This window comes from Somniosus microcephalus, chromosome 2, assembly GCF_052327205.1.
Source record: "Somniosus microcephalus isolate GS21.2 chromosome 2, FLI_Smic_1.0, whole genome shotgun sequence".
Lineage (NCBI taxonomy): Eukaryota > Metazoa > Chordata > Chondrichthyes > Squaliformes > Somniosidae > Somniosus > Somniosus microcephalus.
The window spans coordinates 37,251,423-37,258,191 of NC_140988.1; positions in this window are offsets into that span (position 1 = coordinate 37,251,423).

The following is a 6,769-nucleotide window of genomic DNA, read 5'->3' on the forward strand; positions in this document are numbered from 1 at the left end:
ATTCATACGTAGGTGATCCCTGGAACATCTTGGTGCCTGGCTACCGACATTAGTAGCTACTTGGGAGCAGGCCATGTGTGCACCATTTAGCTACAGGCTATAGTGCCAATGATAACAACTTGCATTTAGATAGCACTGTTAATTAAATAAATAGCGCAATGTGCTTCACAAGCTGGTGCATGTAAAATGGTATCTGGGCCAGGAACGGAGAGATTAGGAGAGGTGACCGAAAGCTAGGTCCAGGAGATGGGGTCTGAGGACGATTTTTAAAGATGGAGAGAGAGAGATGCAGAGATGGAGAGGTTCAGAAAGGGAGTTCCAAAGGGGAGATTCTATGTAGATGAAGACTCTGCCACCAGTGCTGGGGTGAATTGGGGAGGGGACGATGCACAGACAGATGGAGTCAGAGGAGCAGAGCACTCAGGGGGGAATTAGTTTCTGGAGATTTCAGAGATAGGGTGGGACAAGGCCATGGAGGGATCTGTACAGGAGGACAAGCATTGTGAATGTAATGCTTTGGTGCGTGGGGAAGCTGTGTAAATCAATGAGAAAAGGGATGAAATGCCAGCGGGAATGAGTGTAGGACAGGGAGGCGTGTAGCAAAACATCTCCATGAAAATTATTAAAAAGACTGCCAGTGTTGACACTTCCAACACAATAATAAGGCTGCTATTCCAGTTTGCCTAGCCCGAATGAAAAGCTGCCATTCCTGCTGACGCGAATCCAACTATTGCCCAGACTACTGAGAGAGCTTCAACTGAAACAACAACGGTGGGAATCTCCATATATTAAACACACTGCAATTGGTCTGAAACATTTAAGCTGGACCAACTTTTGGAAAATCAGAAGGGTCTCGAGAGTTGACTTACTGATCTATGGGTCGAAACGTTATTCTGGTCATAGCAACTGCTATTACTGCAATGGTAGAAAGTCGGTGGCATTGTTTCAGATCTTCGTCTCCAGCTCTGACAGGTGAGCCTCCCCCAGCTCCCCTCCCCGGAGCTGGTGATCTGAATTCGGGTGCAGGTCCCTTTAAATGCTGCTGGGACACGCGAACCAGCTGCATCATTTTCCACAGTGGCACGCACACTACAGAGCAGCCATTCACAATCCACCTGGGATGAGGCAGAATGATTACAACAGGAATAACAATCAACAAGTGAACCATTCATCATTCACAAGGGTAAGGAGCCGTTTAAATTAACTAGCAAAGGAACGCAAGGTCAAAACCTATCCAGCAAATTCGCTAACCCTGTTTATTCGCGCTGGCAGGGGAGAGCTCAGGTACTATCTAGCAGGAGCTCTGTCAGAGAATTAAGCATTTCACACACATCCTTTACTCTGTAGTTTTATTCCATGTTATAATACGTCATTTACTAATATAACAACAGCAGCTAGCATTTATATAGCGCCTTTAACGCAGTGAAACCTCTCAAGGTGCTTCACAGGAGTGTGATCAGACAAAAAAAATGACACTAATAGAAGGGGATTCCATAAAAGGTGTAGGTTTATTTTTAACAACAACTTGTATTTATATAGCACCTTTAACGTACTAAAACATCCCAAGGTGCTTCACAGGAGCATTATCAAACAAAATTTGGCACCGTGCTACACTCAGAGCTCTCAGGGCAGATGAAGAGGTAAGTTTAAGGAGTGTCTTAAAAGAGTGAAGCGGGGTAGAGAGGCGGAGAGGTTTAGAAAGGGAATTCCAGAGCTTTAGGGCTAGGCAGCTGAAGGCACAGCCATCAATGGAGGAGCGATTAAAATCAAGGATGCTCAAGAAACCAGAAGTGGAGGAGCGCAGATATCTCGCAGGGTTGTAGGGCTGGAGGAGATTTCAGAGATAGGGTGGAGCAAAGCCATGGATTGATCTGAAAGCAAGGATGAGAACTTTAACATCGAGACATTGCTTAACCGGCAACCAATGTATGCCAGCAAGCACAGGGGTGATGGACGAACAGGACTTGGTGTGAGTTAGAACATGGGCACCAGTGTTTTGAATGATCTCAAGTTTACAGAGGGTAGAACATGGGAGGCTAGCCAGGAGGGCACTGGAATAGTCAAGTCTAGAGGTAACAAAGGCATGGATGAGGGCTTCAACAGCAGATGGACTGGGGCAGGAGCAGAGTCGGGTAATGTTACGAAGGTGGAAATAGGCGGTCTTAGTGATGGCGCGGATATGTGGTCGGAAGCTCATCTCGGGGTCAAATATGACACCAAGGTTGTGAACATTGTTTTTTTAATTGATTCACTTTTACTACATAGAACTACATAGAATATATAGCACAGAAACAGGCCAGTTGTCTCAACTAGTCCATGCTGATGTTTATGCTCTGCTCTAGCCTCCTCCCATCCTTCCTTATCTAACTCTACCAGCATAGCCCTCTATTCCCTTCTCCCCGTAAATGCATCTATAACTTTTTTAATTTTATACTTCCGCATCAAAATTGCTGTTTGACTAAAAGCAGTTTCCATGCCTTAGCTGCAAAATGATTAGGATTGAATACTAACACCGACTTGAATGATGATTTACAGAAGTGGTGACTTAAGAATGTTACCTGCTGGTGGATTTGGCAACAAGTTTGGTCGATTTCTTCAACCAACCACTTCCCCTCTGTACTATTCCATGGCTGGTGAAGCTTTGTTTCTTTTCCTTAAGCTGGGCAGCAGCCAGTTAAAGGGCATGGCTTATTTTGTGTGTTGGTATCGAGTTAGCTCAAAGACACCCACCCCTGCTCTACACCTGAGCACCATGACTGCACTAGTTTACAGATGAACTTGCACATCCTCAGCCTGCCAAAGCCACAGTACTTGGCTTAATCTTAATTATCTTTTTTTTTAATGATCTCACATTCAAGAGAATTAATAACCAATGGTAGCAGAGGACAGATTATTGGAATCAATAATGTGACCAGGATGGTAAATAATTACAAGACACCAGCCCAAGGGGCCTGAAAGCAAAGCCCTCCTGAGCTAAAGGAAGGACTGTGGTTTTAGCTGACCGTCGCCCATACATTTAGGTTTCCATCTGGGTTGATAGAGATCATTTCTCTTGTTGGAAGTTTTAAATTGGATCATACAAAGATGAATGCTTGTCAAACAGACCAAAAAATCTACCAAGCATCTACTTTCACTGAGAACTCCAATTGATCCAGCAATACAGTGGAGCCTTACTGAGATAACCAACTTCTAATAATGTCAGTCCTGACAAAAACATTACTACTTTGCCAGGGGATGTCATTCTTTGATCTGGACTGGATTGAGCACATGTTTTATTTTTTTTTAAGTTGATTTTGTTTTCACTTTCTGCTCTCTTCCCCTAAAGGCACTGACACTAAAGAATTTCGAGGGCTAGCTGTGGCTCAGTGGTAGCACTCTCCCCTCTGAGTCAGAACATTCTGTGTTCAAATCCTGCCTCAGAGATTTGAGTACACAATCCAGGCTGATGCTTCCAACGCAGTACTGAGGGAGTGCTGCACTGTCGGATGTGCCATCTTTCAGAGGAAATGTTAAACTGAGGTCCTGTCTGGCCTCTCAGGTGGATGTAAAAGACCCCATAACAATTTTACAAAGATGAGCAGGGAGTTCTTCCAGTGCTCTGGCCAATATTTATCCCTCAACCAACATCACTAAAATAGATTATCTCGTCATTATCACATTGCTGTTTGTGGGACCTTGCTGTGCACAAATTGGTAACTGTGTTTCCTGCATTACAACAGTGACTACACCTTAAAATGACTTAATTGGCTAGAAAGCGCTTTGGGACATCACGAGGTCATGAAAGGTGCTATGTAAATGTAAGTTCTTTTGTTTATCGTTCCATTGTGGGGGAGGGGATGGAGGTTGCTTCACAAATGACTATTATACCCATGTGTTCCTTGACTGAGAGTGTAGGCAGACTGTGGGATCCCAGAACACCATAGTCCAGCTCCATCGGCTTCTTGCCTGATATTTGCACAGGTGTACTTTTCAACAGCCAATAATCACTGAATGAGTTCAGGAGTAGGGATCCTGGTTGATTTTGCTCCTCCCTATCCTAGTAATTCTGAGACCAATTGTGACTCCTTCACAATTGATCGGCCTTTGGTCGAGCAACACCTCAAATGTAAAATTCTCATCCTTGTGTTCAAACCCTTCATGGCCTCGCTCCTCCCTATCTCTGTAACATCTTTCAGCCCGATAACTCTCTGACATCTCTGCATTCCTCCAATTATGCCTCTTGCGCATTCTTGATTTCCATCGCTCCACCATTGACAGCTGTGCCTTCAGATGGCTAGTCACTACATTCAGGAAATCCCTCCCTAAACCTCTCCACCTCTCTATCTATCTTCTCCTTTAAAATGCTCCTTAACCCCTACCACTTTGACCAAGCGTTTGGCCACCTGTCCTGATATCTCTTTATGTGACTCAGTGGCAAATTTTGTTTGGTAACGCTCCTGTGAAGCGCAATGGGAAGTTTTACTAAGGTAAGGCGCTATTTAAATTAAAGTCATTGTGGTTCACCTCCGCTGAGATCAACAAACTCCCATTGAATTCAACACTGACCAGAGGTGGAATCTGAGAGTTTACTTGTCTGTGTGGCTTAGTCCCACATCGAGTGGTGCATTTACCGACTGAGCCACTGGGACTAGAATCATAGAATCATAGAATGGTTACAGCACAGAAGGAGACCATTCGGCCCGTCGAGCCTGTGCCGGCTCTCTGCAAGAACACTTGAGCTAGTCCCACTCCTCCGCCCTTTCCCCATAGCTCTGCAAATTTCATTTCTTCAGATACTTATCCACCTCCCTTTTGAAAGCCGTGATTGAATCTGCCTCCACCACCCTTTCAGGCAGTGCATTCCAGATCTTAACCACTCGCTGCGCAAAAATGTTTTTTCTTATGTCGCCTTTGTTTTTTTTGCCAATCACCTTAAATCTGTGTCCTCTGGTTCTTGACCCTTCTGCCAATGGGAACAGTTTCTCTCTATCTACTCTGTCCAGACCCCTCATGATTTTGAACACCTCTATCAAATCTCCTCTCAATCTTCTCTGCTCCAAATAGAACAACCCCAACTTCTCCAGTCTATCAACGTAACTGAAGCCCCTCATTCCTGGAATCATTCTCATTGAATCTTTTCTGCACCCTCTCTAAGGCCTTTACATTCTTTCTAAAGTTTGGTGCCCAGAATTGGACACAGTACTCCAGTTGGGGCCAAACCAGTGTTTTATAAAGGTTCATCATAATTTCCACACTTTTGTACTCTATACCTCTATTCATGATGCCCAGGATCATGTAAACCTTTTTAACTGATTTCTCAACCTGCCCTGCCACCTTCAATGATTTGTGCACACATACCCCCGTGTCTCTCTCTCCGTGCACCCCCTTCAGAATTGTACCATTTAGTTTATATGTCCTCTGCTCATTCTTTCTACCAAAATGTATCACTTCACCCTTTTCTGCAGTAAATTTCATCACCAGCCTGTTTATATCTTCCTGAAGTCTATCACTCTCCTTATCACTGTTCACTATACTTCCAAGTTTTGTGTCATCTGCAAATTTTGAAATTGTGCCCTATACACCTACGTCCATGTCATTAAAATATATCAAGAAAAGCAGTGGTCCTTGAACTGACCCCTGGAGATCAGCACTGTATACCTTCTGCCAGTCCGAAAAACAACCGCTCACCACTACTCTCTGTTTCCTATCACTTAACCAATTCCGTATCCATGCTGCCACTGTCCCTTTTATTCCACGGGCTTCAATTTTGCTGGCAATCCTATTATGTGGCACTTTGTCGAATGCCTTTTGAAAATCTAGGTACACTACATCAACCTTCTCTGTTACTTTTCAAAGAATTCATTCAAGTTAGTTAAACATGATTTGCCTTTAACAAATCCATGCTGGCTTTCCTTAATTAATCCACACTTGTCCAAGTGACTGTTAATTTTGTCCCTGATTACTGTTTCTAAAAGCTTCCCCACTACCGAAGTCAAACTGACTGGCCTGTAGTTGCTGGGTTTATCTTTACACCCTTTTTTGAACAATGGTGTAATGTTTGCAATTCTCCAGTCCTCTGGTACCATCCCCCATAGCTAAGGACGATTGGAATATTATGGCCAGTACCTCCGCAATTTCCTCCCTCAATTCTCTCAGCATCCTGGGGTATATCCCATCCGCTACTGATGACTTACCTAATTTAAGTACAGCCAGCCTTTCTAATACCTCCTCTTTATCAATTTTTATCCTATCAAGTATCTCCACTACCTCCTCCATTACTATGTCTATGGCAGCATCCTCTTCCTTGGTGAAAACAGATGCAAAGTACTCATTTAGTACCTCAGCCATACCATGTCTCCATGCATAGGTCTCCTTTTTGGTCCCTAATCAGCCCAACCCAACCTCTCACTACCCTTTTACTATTTATATGCCTATAGAAGACGTTTAGATTACCTTTTATGTTGGCTGCCATTCTATTCTCATATCCTCTCTTTGTCCCTCTTATTTTCTTTTTCACTTCTTCTCTGGCCTTTCTATATTTAGCCTGATTCTCAGATGTATTTGCAACCTGACATCTGTCATACGCGCTCTTTCTCTGATTCATCATATTCTCTATTTCTTTCGTCATCCAGGGAGCCCTGACTTTAGTTGCCCTACTTTTCCCCCTAGTGGGAATGTATCTCAACAGTACCTGAACTATTTCCTCTTTAAAGGCAGCCCATTGTTCCATTACAGTTTTGCCTGCCAATCTTTGATTCCAGTTTACCCGGGCCAGATCCGTTCTCATCCC